The sequence below is a fragment of the Topomyia yanbarensis genome, chromosome 3 (assembly GCF_030247195.1).
Source record: "Topomyia yanbarensis strain Yona2022 chromosome 3, ASM3024719v1, whole genome shotgun sequence".
Taxonomy (NCBI): Eukaryota; Metazoa; Arthropoda; class Insecta; order Diptera; family Culicidae; genus Topomyia; species Topomyia yanbarensis.
In genome coordinates, this window is record NC_080672.1 from 424,883,581 (window position 1) to 424,903,956 (window position 20,376).

The window sequence follows — 20,376 nt, forward strand, 5'->3', positions numbered from 1 at the left end:
GCAACCCAATGCGAATAACCATACGAACAAACATGTAATGGACCTATATATAAACTTTTCATTATTTTATTGTTCGGTTGGTCTCCCATAACGACGGCTCTGTGCGGGATGGGCTGAAAATTTTCACTTTTCCGAGTCGTTTTCGAAAGATTTTTCAAAACACATTTTTTTGTTATTAGTACATGTTATACATACTTCAATTTTTAATACAGCATAGAGGAACATATTTGCAACAAATTGGTCTAAAAATCAAATCATTCTGTTAAGTATGATAAAAGTTATTAACGTTCAAAATCTGACGCGGCGCCGCAGCCGATATTTTGAAACGGGACCCCTATATTGAAACCTTAAATGTATTCTACATTAAAATATGATACGTCAACGAATGTGATAGAATGGATATCAAATCAAATCTCTTCCTGCGAATACGATGATCGCCCTGAAAAGGGCAGGTTCGGTTATTTCTTGACACCGTTTCGCTTGCCAACAAAGAATAGTTTAATTATTTTCGGTTTTCTTTGGTAGCAAAATGGTAAAGATGTTAGGCAACACACCATTCTGGACAATGGTCATGCCGGAGAGCATTTTGTTTAATTCCATCATTTCGAATAGTCAGCTAGATAATCCTAGTCTTTTTGTTTCCACGGACTGCATTTCCTGCCAGCTCCATTACTTCGGCGGCGAGATATTCCACTACGACCGCATACGATCAGTATTTGGTTCAGTTTAGTGTCGAAGCCAAATGGGCTGGCCATCGAATAAAATCAGTTTACTTCCATAGTCAAAGAGGTGAAGCTTCGAACAAAAACTGTTCAAGATTTGCTTCATGTAATTAGCGAGAACAAATCTGGAATGAGCTTCAATCAGATGGTTTAATATTGGGTTTTGCTCTGTATGTATGCTAATTTAAACCCGTCGGATATAAAAATAATAGTTGATGAAGGAAAAAAAAATACAAATTCAATTCTTGGTTGATGGTTTGATAGCGCTGACAACGGCTGATATGTTTTCAAAAGAAAATATTCTCTGGGTGGGAGATTTTTACTTGCACGGAGCTGTACAATAAGGCGACTGAATCCTAATAATCACCTTTTCTTCCGATGTTGAAATGCAGTCTCCGGTCGTTGAACAAGGTTGACTAATAGAAACCGACTAATATCACAATTATTTTTGTTCAAGATTTGCTGCTCGGTGCATGAAATAAGCGATAACTGATCACGAACTAGCTTCGGTCGGGTATTTTAAAATCCGGCTTTTCGTTGTGTATTCTGCTTTCTAACTATCGAAAATGAAAATAATTACCTCTGCTAGTGTCAGGTAACTACACAAGCTGATTCATCCACCAACCGTGTACAACTCACAAATATTTCCTTCTTGATATTGTACACCCATTTCTGTAGACACCCGGTACGTTCCAAACAGCTCAACGCGAATGATATTGAAACAAATCTGTAGCGGACCTATATTTAAAACTTTCCATCATTTGAGTGTTCGGTTGGTGCACCATATTGACGACTCTGACCGAGATGAGCTGAAATTTTTTATCATGTCCGAGTAGTTTTCGAAAGATTTTTCAAAACAGTTTTTCGCTTTTAATGCATATCATATATACCTCAAAATTTTATACAACCTTGTTGGACTTATTTTCTATAAAATGGTAAATAAATTCATTAAATCTATACAGTACAGTAAAAGATATAAGCGTTCCAAACTTTACGTGACTTTCTTTATGAAATTGTAAAATGGACCCGTAAAGGTAAGCCGTTTTTCACGACAAAAATGGAACACAACTTCTTAGTATAAAGGGTTACACCGCGGTACAATTTTAGAAGAAGCCAATTTTTTTGTCCTACTTTGGAGTCCTAAAAATAAAATCATTGTTGAGTTACTTAGTATACACTACAGTATACACTACATCTTTGCGGCGAAAGCGAGCAACATGCGCGATGAAACGCACAAAGCAAAATGACAATATCCAGCCGGTTCCGTTTTTACAGCAACGTCGCAGTGTTCACAGAAGACGATCCACCCACGCCGTAAGATCCGCACAAAGCAAAATTCAAATATCTGGTGATGTACCTCCGACTGGGCAGGCAGCGCAGTTGGTATGCGCGCTTTGCTTGTTTACAAGGTAATCCTGATAATAATAAAAGCACAGCGCGAATTGGATTGTAGCCTACTTATGTTTTTATCCCAGGCTGGCAATGGCATTGTTTGTTTGGTTCTCTACCGCCACCGTGCGGAAAAATCCCGAAACTTTCAAGTAAAAACAAAAAAATCTTTTGTTCCTCTACAACTTTGTGGATCATCATAACTTTCTGTCTCTCATCGTTTCAGACATATGAGTTTGTCCCACCTTTACGCGTGTTTCACATACATGAGATAAAGGACCATCCACAAATGATGTAGCATTAAATGGGGGGAGTTTTGTATTTTGTGATGATGTGTGACGACGGGGGGTTGACCTAATGTCACGACCATCTTACCAGTTCCATCATACCAACATCCTTATTTTTTTAATTTTTAGGTTTATGTCGAAATGCTACGATGAGGGAGAGGGGTGTTAAAAATCACTCGAAAAACGCTACGTCATTTATGGATGGTCCCTAAGCGGAGTACGCCCTTTCTGAATGTTAAGCAGCAGTATCCAACTTTAAACGTTAATAACTCTTTAATGGTTAGTTGGATTGTCTTGCAGTCTTCGACAAACTTGTTCGGCATATCTTTGAAAGCTTAACTCTCTCCTAAGTCCGTTTTTGGACGTTTACGGCGACCTCTACGGGCGATTTTGTGAACTGCGAGTGCTTGTCCATACATTTTGGCCCAAAATCCTACACAAACTTTAAGCTCTTTGAGCGAGGGTTTAGAGTTAACCGATCTTGCCCAAATTTTGGACAGCCTCATTTTTTCATGATTTGGAACGACGCTAGGGGGTGTGGGTTGCGAGATTTTTTTTCATATTAATCATTGTCATACATTAGGGTACAGGGAGCTAAAGCTCAAGCATATTCTATTTTTACTATCCCAGTATTGTAAATAGCAATAGGCTTTATCAGTAGGGTTAATTATTCCTTCGGGAGTGAAGAGTCCGGGATGTTTACTGTTTTTAGTTGTGATTGTATTGTGTTGTCATTTTTATTTCCCTTTCTTTTCATTTACCTCCCTTGCTCATCAGGAAGGTGATGAGACGACATGGTAAGGCACAAATCTCCGAATAAAACGGAAATTAGAAACTCTAACTCTGCAATCAATGTTCAACTTCAAATTAACCTATTTATTTATTTATATTTAAAAACCTTTTAACAAAATATATCAACTAAATATTTGCCTCGAAAAAATCCTGTATTACTTCTGCAAGTTGTAAAGCAGTTGTAGAGCAAGTTGAAAAATATTCCTTGTACAGTGCTGACCTTCTGTCCGTCTCACCCATCAATTCACCTTAAAGGTTGATCTCAATCACAGCACTGACCCCGGAGAACCACTCCGATACAATCTCTAAGATAGATATATCTATCGTTCACACCGCTTCTTAAGATTCCGATTACTTTTCAGTCAAAAGACGTTCATCAGCTTTTGACTCCCACTCCGGAGCGGTCGGCGATGTTAAGATAGAACCATGAAATTGACTAATCTTCATTTTTCGCCTTGAGCGACAAGCTTTCTGATACACAGAGAAGAAACCATCAGGAGTAGGGCACACAGGGTAGAATTTTCCCGTTCGATAAATTGCTTGGTACTAACCGTCTCGAACGATGTCTAGCTCCGGCAGTGAGCTCCGGCTATCTTCCACGATCTATCATTTCCTTCTGCCATTATTTACTTCTCCGTGCAGACCGTGTCTGACAGCTACCAAGCCATGGCCCAACCAAACGAGCGACGACGACGACGGTCGAAACACCATTGGCTGATGGTGCTATCATCTATCGGCATAGACTGGGCTTGGGCATGGGGAAGATTTGTAATATATGTAAGAGTATTCAATATAATAATGCCATGGTTGTCAGATTTCACCCTGGCCGCCGGCGTTTTTGGCTCTACGAAACGAACCTATTATCAACGATTAAGTCGTGGGAAATATGTCAATTAGTGTCTGCCCGCTAGTTGACTGGTTGGGCTCTTCTGCTGAGGATGGGTAAAGTTCTACCACTTTAGCGTCGATGATCGCTGATAACCAAGAAACTATTTTGGATAGACATAATTTCAAAGTTTTCGATGGAAGACGTCTGTTCATTGGGGCGCTAATTGGACAGTTTCATTACGGAATATAATTGGTACGTTCGAGTTGATACAAGCGCGGTAGCATTTAACAGATCGTATACCATTAGCTCAGAATAATAAAGACAATCATCATTACGGAGTGATACAACGAAATAAATAGGACTCTGACAGCCGAAGAACAACTTCAAAGCAAATATCTAATCAGCACAGAAACTTCATTAGCCAACGTCGAATGGAGCGTCACTTCCACGAAAGCTTAGAAGTCGATGCATTCCAATGAAAAGTAAGCGGTGCCACCCTCTAATGATATAAGTTTTAATTAGAAAATCGTCGGGAATCGCTTTGCTCGGCAAACGATGCGAGTATGCTTCACCTTGCTTCATCCGAATCCTGAAATTTACCTCATCACAACCCACATCACCAACAAAAGCAAAACAACACCGAGAGCGGGATAAACTGAAAAACGTCGACACCGCGTACCGAGCCGAGACACAAGCAATGAATTGAAATTTCATCATTTCACCTGTTTAGCATTTACGGCACATCTCGAAATAGTAGCTCACCGCCTCACCGGTCCGGGAGCTGTCTAAAGCCGCCGCCCGCACACAAGCTTAAAGCTGTCGGGTGTGACGGCTTTCACCGACGTGACGGCAACTTGTAGTGGAAGATATCGACCATATCCATACCATTCCCGGTGGGAACAGAGAGCCAACCTCTCCGTCAACATTCACACGCTTTTGATTCATAATGCATTTAATTAATTTTGAAATTTAATTTCATACCCTCGATATATCCTTAATCATAACCGACGACGACGCCGCACAGTGCTACTGTCTGCTTGCCTGCCTGCCTGCCTGCCAACCACGAATGACGGGAGATGATATCAATCGTCAGATTAAATTAGATTTCTCCCCCTCTGTTCCTGGATTTCTAGAGAAATCGGGTTCACCCGGAACGGTTGGTGAACCATTCGATCATTTGGCGGTAACAGGAAGGCGGTTTCACTAGATTAAATGTAGGAAATTTAAATTGTTCGGTTTCTATTTAACAATAACACTGGTTTACGAGGTGCTGGATCCAGATAGATATAACGTGTTTTAGGGGAATTAAACGTGTAGATCACGAATCTGAAGCCTTTTAATTCGATTTTTAAAGTGGAATACTTCCAACGTTTCAATATGGGGTCCCGTTTCAAAAATTTCAGTTCCCAGGTTTGAAATGCGAATATCTTCCGTTCTACTGGACGAAATCGCAATATTTTTGCACTGTATCTGATCGGAAATTTGTGCACGTATTTCGTATTAAATTTTGGAATTAGTGCGACTACTATAAATAAACCAAAACAAGGATTTTCAGAAAATCCTTCGGAAACAGCGAGGAAAATGCGCAAATTTCCAGCATATCCCACGCAGAGCCGTCAAAAAGGAGCATGTAAGCGTTTCATTACATACGGGAATGTTATATATACAGGTCACGCGAGCTTGTTTTGTATCAGTGGGTGCTCGCTTACCACACGAGCAACATGCTCGTCCGGACGGTACAATGAGCTATATCATGTTTGCATTCCCGTACCAAGCGTCATCGCAAGGTTCTTCGTGATAAAATCCAGGGAATCGCCAAATCTGCCATTCGACGTCTGGCTCGTCGTGGTGGTGTAAAATGCATCTCCGATTTAATCTATGAATGCTGATGGTGTGCAGAAAAATGTCATCCGAGTGCCGTGACCTACACTGAACACGCTAAGCGCAAAACCGCAATGAATGTCGTCTATACTCTGAAGCGGCAGGGACGCACTTTGTATGGATTTGGAAGTTGAAAAGGTAGAACTCACTTGTATCATTATAAAAAACGCCCTTTTCAGGGCCACCAAAATCATTTCAAAGAATAAGTTTGCATTTTCTGTTTCATGGACTGTTTCTCCCTGGAGAGCAACTTGGGTTAAACCCTAAATTATGATTTATTTCAGTACGCAAATTGCAAATATGGTCAGAAACAAACTGGAAAACATTTTTACTATGCGCATTCAAAAAAGGTTTCAACTCTCAAACATTTTACCAAGGTGCCGTATTACATTACTCTCTTTACCCTGAGTGTTCGATAATCTCCGTATTGGAAACACAATTTCAATTTTGTTCTTTATCAAAAATATGTGGTCGACCAACGAAGGGGTGGAGCTACGAAGAACACATATGAGGAAAACACAAAAAAGGACGAGCTTACATTGTGCTGTAGTCAGGTATAAAAACTCAGCATGCTGTTGCTCACGCTCAGTTCGTTTCCAGCATCTCCCGCAAAATTCAAACCGCCGTCCGTTTGCTGCTGTCCGAAGAGTGGCCAAGAACGCCGTCAGAAGAGTGGCACCAAAACTGTTACCATATACACCAGCTCCAAGTAAATTTCGAACACTGCCCGAACAAAAGGCCCTTTTCAGGGCCATCAATTTATCGACAAAGAATCGAATTGAAGTTTTGTTATTACAAGCATCAGAAAGTGGCTTGTCAAGAGCGTTGGAGGGTAAGTGAGCCACTTGTGAACAATACCGTCGCTTTCACGTAGAATGGCACAAAATCAAAAGTTATTTGTGATTTATAGACAGTTTAGTGTAATGATTCAATTTACAAAAATGGAACGTTTTCTAACGTTTCGATATAGGTGCTCCGTTTCAAAATTTTCGGCCAGAATGCTGCCTGTTTTTTTAAACGTGAAAATCTGCTGTTGTATTGAATCAAAACCTTCGATTTTTGCGCTGATTGGAAATAGTTGTGACTAATTCTGTAGAATGTACAATTACTGAAAATAACGGATTTTGTGAAATCAGTGGTTGGTCCGTACAATTCGATTCCAAGTGAGCCAGACTAGTTTTCGTTGGAAGGTCCACCTCTGACAATAGAAGTAAACTATTTTATTTTGAATTCAACTACAACTTCCTTGAAAACAGCACAGCTAAAAAACTTTTGGGAAAAACGCGCAAACCTAAATTTTACACTATAATAAAAACTAGTGCCCCCGCCGCACAGCATCATCAAGATTGATAGTTGTTCAAGCCGGAAGGAAAGGGAGAGGGAGGTTGTAAGGCAATGGAAAATTTCATTTATAATAATAATACTTTATAATTGGCTGGTCCTGAAAAGAACTTGTTGGTTTGTGGTATATTTTGGGTCACAATTTAGGCCCGCTCGATTTCTGATAGCTGTGAATTTTTCGCAGGGCGACAGTTTCTGTTCGGTAGCGATGAGGCTTCTTAACGCCAACCGTGACTGGGGCACTTTTACACGGCCTTCGTTGCCAACCAGCCCCCTGTCAAGGACGACTGACGTCTCTGTACAGCAAGCATCACTGCCATGAAAGGCAAAACATTGATTTTGAACCGAATGATTAGAAGCTGTATTTAGTTACAAAATGTCGATTTTCTGAATGATATGATATTAAATCATCCCACAAGATGCAAAACGTCGTGTGGAATGCTTGAATACCGAGCATAGTGCCGAACATAATTCTTTGTTTGAGGCTTTATAGCTATAACGCCCCATATATGTAGGTCCCTGTCAAACTCCATATGATGGTATAGGGCTGCCAGGGGGCTGTTGCCAACTGCTTGCGGGGAGCCTTTCCTCCAGTGGACTTACGAGCGGTTTGTTTGGTACAGGCCATGTAGCGAAAAATGCTGATCTACTGCTACTTCTCTGATGCTGGTAGTAGGACGACGGTCAAACGCTCGTTTGCGTACCTTCATTAATAAAAGTTCAACAATATTTTCAAAGAATGTTGCAAATTGTCAACTTGATAATTCCAAAAATACTCTAAAAAAACTATGAATGTGCTAAAGTCGACAAAATCGCATAGAAATTGCTTATTCCAGAGCAGAATTTACCGGTCTAAAGTGTATTCTACTTCACTCCGGTTATGTCTCTGACATTACCCACCCACCTTTTTATTTAATTGATCCTACTCATGAAAACGAAAGATAAAATGCTTTGTGTGGACCTCACCAGTAACCAGTATTTCGAAAAAATGTTAAATTTACTCGACAGGGGTGTTATCGATCCAGTGAAAGCTGATGACTATTTTGAAGTAAGCCATGTTTTACATAATTTTGTAGCGCCATATTTCGAATCATTTATTGAAAAGTTTAAAAGAATCGATCTAAGGGATGATGCTTCAGAAATTTCACTGTAGAACAGTGATCAAAACCGTGACCTAATTGTTATATAAATAAGGAGAAAATTTTCCAGAAGGATCAGAAATGCTGAAAAATATCAAAATCCGGTCAATAATATCAGAGAATTTCAACAGTGACAGTACTAGCGTGTATCTCTGGCAGAAGTGTTGAGACGCTTGGGGTTTGTGGTGTCTCTGAAAGCATTGGGAACTATTGATCACCATTGTTCAAATAAGGATCTATTTGATTCGAAGGTAGCGCTTCCTTGTGTGGTTATATTTGGAGGTCCCTTAAAGGAAACATTTTTGTCTTAACAAGGAATATCAGGTGAGGAAATATTTTTTTTTTCTTTTCATGTAGCTTCGAGGCACAGTAGAATATGAAGATCGATAGACTTTACCTGACCAAAGCAATAGACATAAAGCCCCTTCTTCTTTTGATTCTATTCCTATAACAAAATGAGTATTTATTTCCTAAATTCAATTTCAAAGCGAAACAAATTTCCTTTTCCCAAAGTTCTATTGATTTAGAAATGTTATTTTCGACTGATTTTGGTAAATGTAAAATACAATTTTCGATTTTAAAGACAATGCTTCAGATTCTCCTCATGCTGTCCTGTAATATTTTCCCATCGGGTCTTATTGCTACAATGCGTGCATTTAGTGCAATTCATGAGCCACAGTGCAGGAGTACTTTTAAGCTGAACGATATTTTTTCTCGGCGGGGAAATATTTGTGTCCAACTCGCCAACATCATCATGGGGGTCATTCCCATGTGTTTTGTTGTTGTGCACTCACATGCCACCATAATTAATACTACATAGATGCTCGCCATCCGTTGTTCTTCTCCCTTTCTGAACTTACCGGTCATGAGTGTCAGTCCGTCATTTTCCACAATTGCTTCTGACTTTGTACGAAATCAAATTACATTACCTTCAAATTCCAGTAACGAAGTCTCATTGACCACATTGACCACCATAGACGGTTCCGGAAATGCTCCGGAAAAGTGCCCACCTATTAAAATTTACAAACCATCAGTTTATCGGGAATAGTGGTTCCGATTTTCACAAACCTTATGAAAGGTATATTATCCCTATAGATTGGTATAAAATTTCATACGGATCGGTAGTATGCTGGAAACGCTCGAGATTTTATGTAATCTCGATAAAAAATTTAAAAACAATTGACTTTTTGGGACTTTGCTGATTATGAACCTTTTTTTCAACTAAGGCCCGGAGGGCCGAGTGACATATACCATTCGATTTAGTTAGTCGAGTACGGCAAATATCTGTGTTTGTATGTGTTTTTTTTAGAGAGCAGTAAAAAAATTTCAGGAGGACCCTGAGTCCTGAGGGAAAATGTACAAAAACCCCAATGTCTCAGGGAACGGGTTTGGGCTGCCATCACCCGACCCGCTAAAAAACCACTGCTTTTGCCCAGAACCTGATTCCTCCCCGGCACTACCTTACGGCATTACTTCGGGGAGGGGTTTTTGTGTACATAGCACACACTCTAATTCAACTACTTACTAGTTCGTTTCTTCCGCAGGGTTACAGCACCACTCCTCGACACACCACCAATTCTCCACCATCCACACAGACTGGCAATTTGTGCATGGCAGTCGGACAGCTGGTTGTTAGTCGACACTTAGTGCTCCTCCCCTACGAGGACAATCTGGGTGGCAAACTTCAGACTGTCTAATTCACCGAGCCCTTTGGCTCCCTTGTGCCAGTTAGCACCGCAATTCCCTTCTCGCATCATTCAGCGCCGTTTACTCGTTGAGCACCAGACTTGTTCGCGAACTACTCGGTCTATTCCCAAACAATGGATCTAGCCTGTTCTCTTGCAACCGAGCGGTAGATTTCTCAATGTTCGTTTTTGTGAGCCATTTAGCTCTCCTCGTCGTCCCGATCTACTTGATCTAGTCCCCGGCGGTGGCTCTAGCCTACTCAACGGGCCATGCAATAGGTGCTGAGGTCTATCCAGCGATTCCAGGTGAAGCGTAACTTCCAGTTCACCAGCGCCCCACTGCTAGCTCTGCGACGCGGTTTACTCGGTCCAATCCCCGGCGGTGGATCTAGCCTACTCACGAGCTACACGGTAGGGTGTCGAGATCGGTTCGGCGATTCCGGTGTAACTTGACGTCCGGTTCACAGGCGCCCCAACAACCCAACTCGGTGCTACGTCACGTACTACTCAACTTGTCCCCGGCGTTGGACCTAGTCTACACAGTCGGAGAGTTCCCCGGCGGCGGAATTTCTCTCGAAACCCGATTTGTGGCTTCATTTGTGTATGTATGTGTGTATGTATGCGCCAGAATGTGTGTGTGTGACCAAAAATATCACTCACTTTTCTCAGAGATGGCTGAACCGATATTGACAAACTTAGTCTCAAATGAAAGGTACAACGTTCCCATCGGCTGCTATTGAAGTTCTAATGGATCCGACTTCCGGTTCCGGAATTATAGGGTGATGAGTACGAACACGCAGAAAATGTCGATTTTAACGTATTCTGCGATGAATGTGATAAGGTGAAATTTTTCCAAATTGTGACCATAACGGCTTCGATTTGTATAATTAAGTCACTAACAGCCATTCAAGGTCTCTTTGGCCACATTGGCCACCATCGTCGGTTCCGGATGCCCCGGTGGAAGTATCCAAATTCAGAATAACGGTTATATCGGTATCTCGGGAATGGTTTGATATTAAATTTTATCTCGACTTCCAGTTCCGGAGTAACTGGTTGTAGAGTGCAGTTACATAGCAAATTCCGATTCAAACCGATACCGCGAAAAAATCAAGAAGGTAAAAAAGCTAGTGGTAGCTAAAATGGGTTCCAAATTTGCAGTTCTAGGTCACTGATGGCCACCCGTAGTCTCATTGACCACATTGACCACCATAGACGAAATGCATTTGGCGATGCTGAAATGACTCCGTGTCCTCTCGTAAGTTTCCGTAAACCGCCCAACCAATATGGGTTTTGGTTGCGATTGGTTCTAACGGACGGCCTTCTCGAAGCTTTAGTGCAGCCAACAGGTGTGTATTGTTCAATCCGATGACAATTCGTTGAACAGCTGACTTGAAGCTAACTGGGAGAGCTCGCAGATGATCGTACTGTCTCTCCATCTCGCCGAACTCCAGAGTTTGTTCAGGTAGCCTAAGATTGTCCACAGTGTACACTTTGGCGACGTTGAACAGCTTTCCACTCCCAGCTCCGGATATCTCCAAACTTACTCGTCGGGCTCCCGACATTTTTTTGTTGATACCACCCGTCCACTTGATACACAGAGGCTCCGTCTTCCCCTATAGATCCAAAGAATCCGCAATCGACTGTTCCATCAGCGTCATCGATGATCCATCATCGAGGAGAGCGTGTGTGTGAGCGTTTCCTATCCTACCGAACAGCGTTACAGGTAGAACTCGAAAAAGCGTAGATGATGTCACTTGACGATGAATTGTCACCGTGGCATTCGCGTTCGATTTACTCATCTCGGAATCAGCTGGCGATAGTGGAGAAGACGGTGATGGCGCTTCTGGCACCCATTGACTCCGCAGAGTCAAGCTTGTTGAATGTTGCGCAGTGACTAGCTAGGTGGCTTCAGCCACCGCAAGCTGGACAGGACTCCGTCCTCCTCGTAGCAGCGGGAGCTGGAGTAGTAGAAACTGATGGCGGACTCTCGTTATCCTGATTATCATTTTCGATATCCTCTTGCTGAATTCGCTCCGATGAGTGTGCATTTACTAAAGGGGCCGTTCATAAACCACGTAGACTCATAGAGGGGACGGCGGGGTCTGGCAAAAGTCTACGTTTGTCTACGAGGGGGGAGGCGGGGTCTTTGAAAAAGTCTACGTAGACTTTTATTTTTTGTTATTCTCGTATTACTAATTATGAATGGGATTTAAAGAGAGTTGTATTCAAAATATCGGTCTATTCAGTATTTATGCAGAAACTTCAGAGCTAGTACACTATTGAGGTAATTACTCGTTAAGCGACCACTCAATCCAGAACCCACGATTTTTTTTTGGACAACCTCACACGTTTTTGTTTCTTGCGTATATTTTGATATAGTTTTGGTCTGGGAATAATACAAAATGACAGTTCCAAAGACGATCGCCAAAAATTCCTCTCGTCGGAAGATTTTGACTGTGAAATCATCTGAAGCACCACTACTTAGCAGACATGCATGGACCATTAAATGCATGAGCCATAAAAAGTTAAAAAATGTTCAAAGTTAAGCATTGTAACAACAAAACACCCGATTTTTAACAATAAGTAGATTAATTTTTTTATTTTTATTTAGTAATTTCGGTGGTTAAAGCAGTAGTGTAGTTAATCAAATAAGGCAATTTAGATTATCTTATTATCTTAGGTTTATTATTTTAGTCTAGATGATAGTACACATCGACAGTATTAATTTGTAATTGTTTCTTATAATTTAACAATTTTGAATGCACCAGTAAGGCTTAAAAAGTTTTTAGCAATTCTGCATTGTTGGTGTAGGTTGCACTTCGGACAAAATTTAAGCTAGTTATAGCAATGTATCTTTTTACATATATTTGAGAGAATAACCTTGAAAAGAAGTATTTCGCTACACAAACGTTGGAAAGCACCTTGAATCGGTATTAATTGATTTGATCAATCATAGACAAAAAACCAATGTGAAAAATCTTTCTTTAATATTTAAAAAGCTTGAAATAAATCTGAACGCTTATTTTTAATTGAACATTATAATGTGCTTCTTGCTAAATACACATTTCCTGCGAATAAAAAAAAATTAAGTCTACGTAGACTTTTGGCGGGGGGAGGGGGGTTGGTAAAAGTCCACTAAGGTCTACTAGGGGGGAGGGGGGGGTTAAAAATTCTCAAATTTCGGTCTACGTGGTTTATGAACGGTCCCTAAGCTTTCTCGTTTCCTTTGTGCTCATCTCGCAAGGGCTTCGTTGTAGTTACGCTCATAAGTGTTACACTGCTAGCAGCAGACGTAGCTTTTGGCATATAATGTTCAGATCTACTATCGGAATTTGCTGCTGATACAACGCCCAGTTGAATTTCACAGCTGGTGGCAGTTTTTCGATCAGCTCCTGCAGCAGCACTGGGTTCACCAGATGGTTGTCTAATCCAGCCGCCTTCAGCCGCGTCAGCACAAGTTCTGCACCACCAATCCAAAACTCACTATTTTGCACTATCTGTTCCGGACGTCCATACAGCATTTGGAGGGTGGATATGACTTGAGAGACTGTTGACGGGTGAAGAAGGAAGCTGCTTACTGCTTCTTTCGCACTTCGCTTGAGGCAGCGCTGAAGCCTCAACAAGTTTTCCGAATCAGAATATCCGCACGCATGTTGGTAACTACATGAATGTTGGTAACTACTGATGAAGAGTGGCCAATCAACTGGATGTCCTGTGTGTCACATAGAGGGTTTTAGAGTCATCTTGGACTCGGCACTAACGTTCAAACTAGATAGATCATACATTGTGGGCAAGGCCTAATAACTCTCTTCTGCGAGTTCCGTACAGGAGAACCAACAATTGTTGCCAGAGCGCTGTTATCGGACTCCAGCAAATTTTTAACAGTGTGGCGACGGTCTTTGACTTCAACCGGACGCGGAATGTGATAAAAGCGAAAATGTTGGCAATTTTAAAATGTCATTAGTTTAAGAAACCACCATTGGGGCCAAGGGGCCTGTTGGTGATTTAAAAAAAAAAAACAAAAACAAAAAAAGGCCTCAAAATAGTTAGGGTTCATCTTCCGAGTAGCAGTCTACAATCGCTTTATTGTGCGTTAGTCCCCTCAACGTTAGAATATTGCTCTGCCGTTTTGAATACGTACTATCAGAACCGGATTGACACAACCGAGGTTGTCCAACGCCGGTTCATACGCTTTGGCCTTCGACTTCTCCTATGGCGAAACAGATTTCGAACTTACTGGAATGGATTGTTCTATAATTCTAGAACGCCTGGATCTTCAAACCCGCGTTGGAGCACTATGTGCTAACTCTCTCCTGCAGCTATCTTCTAGGAGAACCAACTACGGTTTCCACAGCGCTATTAGCAGACTTTAGTAAGTTTGCAATAGATTTGTCTTCCACTGGACTAGAAATACGATTGAAATTAAGTTTTTGTCTATCCCTTAATGTAACTAATCTACGAACCACCTTTGGGGCCAAGGGGTCTGTTAGTGATGATATACCCCACAAGTAAAAAATATCGCCATTGTTAAATTGGCAAAACTTGATTTCAGTGGATTACTCCTACGATAGCTCCAATCCTATCTCGTTCACCGTTAATTCAGTGTAAACATGGGTGATGTCTACTTTCAGCTGTTCTCCGTTACGTTTGGTATTCCGCAAGGAAGTCATCTTGGACCACTCATATTCACTCTCCATTTCAATGAAGTGAACTATCAGCTCAACTAATAACTATCAGGGCCACGGTTGTCGTATTCGGATGTCCTAAAAAGTTTAACAGAATAAGGAACCGAACAACTATTTGACATTTTCCAGCTGATGGTATTGAAACAACCGAATGATGTTCTGTAATATCGTACTCTAGCAAAACACACCCATCGAGTTCGAATACAACCTGTAGGGAGCTAAAATGTTATAATGAAAAACTGATTTCTTAGGGTTACCCTATCACACAACATTCTAATAGCTGTAAAATTAAAACCATTAAAATTACTGCTGCTCGAAAAAAGTTGTACTACAATTTTGCGGTACACTTGATTGTTCTATCTCTTCTTATTTCGAACATAATGTCCAGATCGTACAAACAATTAGGACCACCCATCTCAAAAGATGCCTCAATTGACACAGATTATTTGTTCCGAGAACATGAAATCTCCAGAACCAGTAGTTTAGTCACAAATGTTTTTGTCATCCTAAATTCGGACCACACTGTGCAATGACCACAAAAAAGGCGACACAGCTCCGCCTTGAGGGCATCCCCTATTTGTTTTCATAGTCAGTGTCGTGTTTCCAAGCGTGCTAGTTACTTCACGCTTTATAAGCATCGAGTTGATCCAATTTATTGTGTAGATATCGAACCCATGTTTCTTCATAGCATTCCGCACTGAGCTATGAGATGCAGTTGTCAAAGCTTCCTCTTTGTCGAGAAAGACAGCCAGTGAAATTTCTTTTGTTACCATAGAATTCTCCAGTTTTTCGACCAGCATATGTAACGCATCTACTGTTGATTTGATATTTTGATATGAAAGTTGCTCAGTGGAGATTGTTTCAAATACTTATGTCCATCATTGTTTCAAATATATAGGTCCATCAGTTTTTCATTATTTTTAGGAATGTGGAGGTCAAGCTAATTGGTCTAAAGATTTTGGAAGTGATTTATCGCGCTTCCCAGCCTTTGATATAAATATTACCCTTGTTGCGCAAACCTTTGCCAAAATACATACTTCGGGAGATCTTCCATAACTCCGACAACCTTAAACATTTTTTTAATTCAACTTGTTTTTTATATCTTCGATAGTACTACCAACGAACAGTCTTTCGCTTTTTCAAATAAAATTTTCACAAAACACTTTTAAAACTCTCTAGCTTAGCTGATTTTTTCGGAACAACTTTGTATATAACCCCTTAAGTAACACCACACGTAAGGCTACCAACCCAATCGCACGTCACAAACAGAGTAGTAGTTGGTCTCACAAAGTCGTGCTCATTTGAGTGCTAATAGTTCTGGAGGTAATTGTATTGAATTGCAAGCCTTGTACTGGGCGACTCTACCCTTAGCAAATAGCAGTTTTCAAAGATGCCATTTTAGTGTTCAGGAAAGGCTGAAGCCATTTTAGCCCGAAAACGGAATCGTATGTCAGTAAATTGTTTTTATTATCTTGGTTGGGAGTTACCAGAAAAAAAATGTGCAGGATCAGCGGAAAAAGATGACAATGTTTCTGAAAACCACTATTTTGTTTAGCAGGCGATTAACACTTGTGGGCTGAAAAACGACAACTGGCGCTTCTTATCTTATGCTTTTTGCTTTTTTTAGATGTAACAAAGGTGTTCCGTGCTTCCAACAAATCGTATCTAAGAACGAAAACCCTCAAAAATCGCTTAGCGCCCAATTGAAAAAATTGGGGCAATAATTATATTTAATAATTACCTACATATGTCTCTGATTTTTTATATAGTGATATAAAATTTCATTCAAGAATGTTAGGTTTGGTAATTTTCGCCAGGCTTTGATATCTATGAAAAGAAAAACAGATGTGATCCAGTATTTTAGATTGTTACAATATTCACAAAATAGTACCACACCAAGAAATATGCTTTTAAAATTCAAAAGTTAGATCTAATCCGACGTTATTTGGCTGGTGCGCCATTGAAAAATAAAAATTATTCCAATCCGTTCTGGCAGGTGATATCACTATCTCAATTTGACACATCCGACCAATTTTTGCCACCCATCATCCTTGCGGGTACAAGTTTCTCAACAGCACTTAAAAACAGTCTGAATTAAATTCGTCTCCGCACGATATTTGCGGTTGCGGAACAAATTCTGCGGAATTCATTTTTTATAGCTGACACGGAGTAATTACAGCAAATCGTAAAATTGCTCGCTCACATGCACACATTTCCACACGTTCGCCGGGCGGGATGTGTTCCACCGTGTGGAAGATATGGAAGACATAGCCGTTAGTCTTTCTGGTAGAAAGTTGCGGCACACGGGCGGGCGCGTGTCGCACACAGACAGCAGCAGCAGCAGCAGCACCACGGTGACGGACGTCATACCGAGCAGGAACGCTTATTTTTAGAGCGAATCATAATCCCACGCGCAATTCGTTCCACCAGCAAACATTTATCATCGCCAAACGGCAGGTGTCTCCATGTTCACACATACACACACATACACCCACCAACACATTCCACTGCCACTCCGGCAGGGCAAACTTTTGATCATCAACACTGTCGAGCTCCTCAAATTTAAACACCGAACACCAGTTGAATATTTAACGACTCATTTGCAGGTATTTCGAGGTCGTGTCAAATTTTCGCGTGCCACTTCCATCGTTAACTCACCTGAGATGTGAAGGGAAACTTGTCCTACCGCTGGAGTTGATCACAGTTTCGTCGGTATGTGTTTATAGCACACAAATTGCAGCAGCTGACGAGTAAAAAAAAACAAACACAACACTTCACTTTTCAAAATCACTCAATTAATTCAGTAATTAATTTGATCCACGATTTTCACTCGATAGCTGCTTGCATGGAGATTCTGGTGAAACCCGACACAATGAAATGCTTTCAAAAAAATAAACAACCGAACAAGCTGGAAAAAAAAGTTGAACAAAAATCACAAGGGTCACTTTATCGCGAAGGAAAAACAGCCCACTTGAGCCTGGAAACGAGTACGCACTTGCCGATGGAGGGAACAAAATAAAAAATCCTGCGGATGTAAATTCCTATCCGAAACTCAATCAAAAAATTCCGAAAAGCGAAAACTTCGAAAGCACTTTACAATTCCACACCAGTGGCCGGAGCGATGAAAATTGCCGTTTGGAAGCGGAAAAACGGAGAAAAATTAGCACGTTTTGATGCGATCGTGTGTAGCGGAGGGCGATCGTCGTTTTCTTTTTCGAAAATGTTTCTTCATCCCACACTCTCGCCTGCTTGGACCGGATCCAAAAAAGTATACACCAGATCTGTATCTCACGTTCTCTCGTGGAATAGGTGGAATACGACCGTGATTCTGTTCTCTGAGAAATGGAAATGCTTTTTTGCTATGGTAGCACGTAGGTGCCACGCGTAGCAAAGTACGAGTGAGATGCAGATTTTTTCCCCTTTTTCTGCGCTGATCTTGACAGCGATGATGATCATCGACGGACAATGATCATTCGTTCGTTGTTGGCGGAGGAAGATGTCATCTGGGACAGACAGGGGAAGAGGGAAGGATATGTTTATTGAACTTGCCAACCGGTCCGACGGCGTGCGTTTGTGGGAAACGTGAATGGTGCCAAACCGTGCGGCCGGGGTTAAATTTGGAAAAAAATTGACGACAGACTGGTAGTTCTGGGAACTGATTAGCTCAGTTTTGGACGGTGTTGGGTGGTCGGCAAATGTTGAGTGTCATTGAAGTCTTACTTTCTTCGAGTTGCGGGTTTTTCGGTAAAAAATTTCAGTCGCTCCGTGTACCTGATATGTCATACCAGTTGAAAATAATTTCAAATTCCCTCGGCCCCATAAACCGTGTCCAATCGGTTGTCACACAATGTTCAGTATGTTAATCAGTTGTCCGTAGTTAATTAATTTTCAATTACAAAAACCAAGCGGCTTTCGGTAAGCCATCCTCTCATTAGAGTATTAGCTCGAATCAGTTCAATTATTCCCACTTGGTTGGGGTAGAATATTTTCCACGCAAAAATTTCTGCACACCGTGCGTCCGTCGGTGTGCACACTGCGAATGAATGATCAACTGGTCGTTCGGTTGACTGTCGTTTTTCATTCTGACCTAGAATGCGTTTGATGGTCTGTTTGTGTTATCATAATAGAGACGAACGCAATGTCATCGCGTGGGTAGATCGTGAGAATGAACTATTTCAAATATTACGAAGGAGTTTTGGTTAAGATTTTGATTAAAATGCTGAATACAAAATGATTGATTTATTAACGTGAACAGTTATAAATATTATCCCTTCAAAAGTCTGATTACACATTGATTATGCACTAACTGAATAATGAATAGTCGGGGTAATTCACCCAATTATGCTGGATTACTTAAGATTAAAGCGTGTTTGTTATTTATTGTTTATTTATTGTTTTAACATGTTAAAATCTCTTCGTGTGTGAACGATTTTTTTGGAGGAAATTGCTGCCATACGAACTTTACCAACAGTCTTTGAGGATATTAAACCTTCTATTTGAGTCTATAAAAATCAAATTAACCTTTTCAGAGGAACCGATGAGACTTTGAGGTTCAACTGAGAAAGTTTGGAAAAGCGGCAATCTTGGAAAACGAAAAAAGTGGTTTTTTCTCACACCGTTGCAAAAATCTTCGTGAAAATCAATCCGCACTACTGCATAATGCATTGATTCATTTTCATGAAGATTTTTCCAACGATGTGAGAAAAAAAATGCTTTTTTTTATTATCTAAGATGGTCGCTTATTGAGGCGTTCTCAATTGAACCTCAATTCTGGAAGAACAGGGGACTTACGAAATTGTCGGGGTAGATACTGTATTCAAACGTACTTTGATTGACCATCAGTGATCAAAGCCTTATTAAGATCTTGCTAACAAAGGTACCATCAGCACTTACCGCAAAGGGAACCGGGAATCCATCATCGATGCCACTTTCTGCAGCCCTTGACTGACAGGAAACATCAACTGAAGAGTGTGTGGGGAGTATAGCCACGGCGACTATCAAGCGATCCGGTACAGCATCACAGATTAAACGGAAAAAAAATTGTCCCCAGAATCGTGAATAAAGTGCCATGAATTCTGGAACAATAACGTTTTTACGTTTCGAAAACAAGACCATGAACAAAAATCAAGGTTTTTACAATTATCTTCAATTTCTCTTCAGTAACGGCCGCTAATGCTTTAATTAGTGGAAATATTTGTTTTGTGAACTTCAGTCACGGTTTCCGTAAAGTTATTTCTAATTCGATTCTCAGTACGCGAACCACTTCACAACTTTGTGAACATTATTCATAAAACCCAAGATAGACTCATGATTTTTCATAGATATAGGAACATTAGTTGACAAAATAAAAATATTTTGACTATTTTTTCGTGAACTATTTCACGAAAATCGTAATTTTATTCATGAATCCATTCAATCATCGTGAACTAATTCATGATCCCTAATATATTAGTCACGATCTAATTCCAGTGCTCGTGAAATGGTTCACATAATCATCAAATATTCAAATATTCGTGAACTGGTTCATGATTCCTGATATATTAGATTCGATCCAATATACGTGTTCGTAAAATAGTTCACGAAATCATGAAATATTATTCATGTATTCGTGGTTCATGATACCTAG

At 40.6% G+C, this 20,376-nt stretch overlaps 1 protein-coding gene across 6 annotated transcripts in view; it reads right to left on the reverse strand.

Annotated features, from left to right (window-relative positions):
• LOC131692479 (uncharacterized) overlaps nucleotides 1–17,962 on the reverse strand; it is a 534,648-nt gene extending 516,686 nt beyond the window's left edge. For 4 of the 6 annotated variants that reach the window (XM_058979545.1, XM_058979546.1, XM_058979542.1 and 1 more), the window contains exon 1: nucleotides 17,746–17,930. The gene's annotated coding sequence lies outside the window, so the exon portion shown is untranslated. Of the gene's footprint in view, nucleotides 1–17,745 lie in introns of all 6 variants that reach the window. The other 2 variants (XM_058979544.1, XM_058979549.1) reach the window with 2 other exon arrangements.
• Between the last annotated feature and the right edge of the window lie 2,414 nt (nucleotides 17,963–20,376).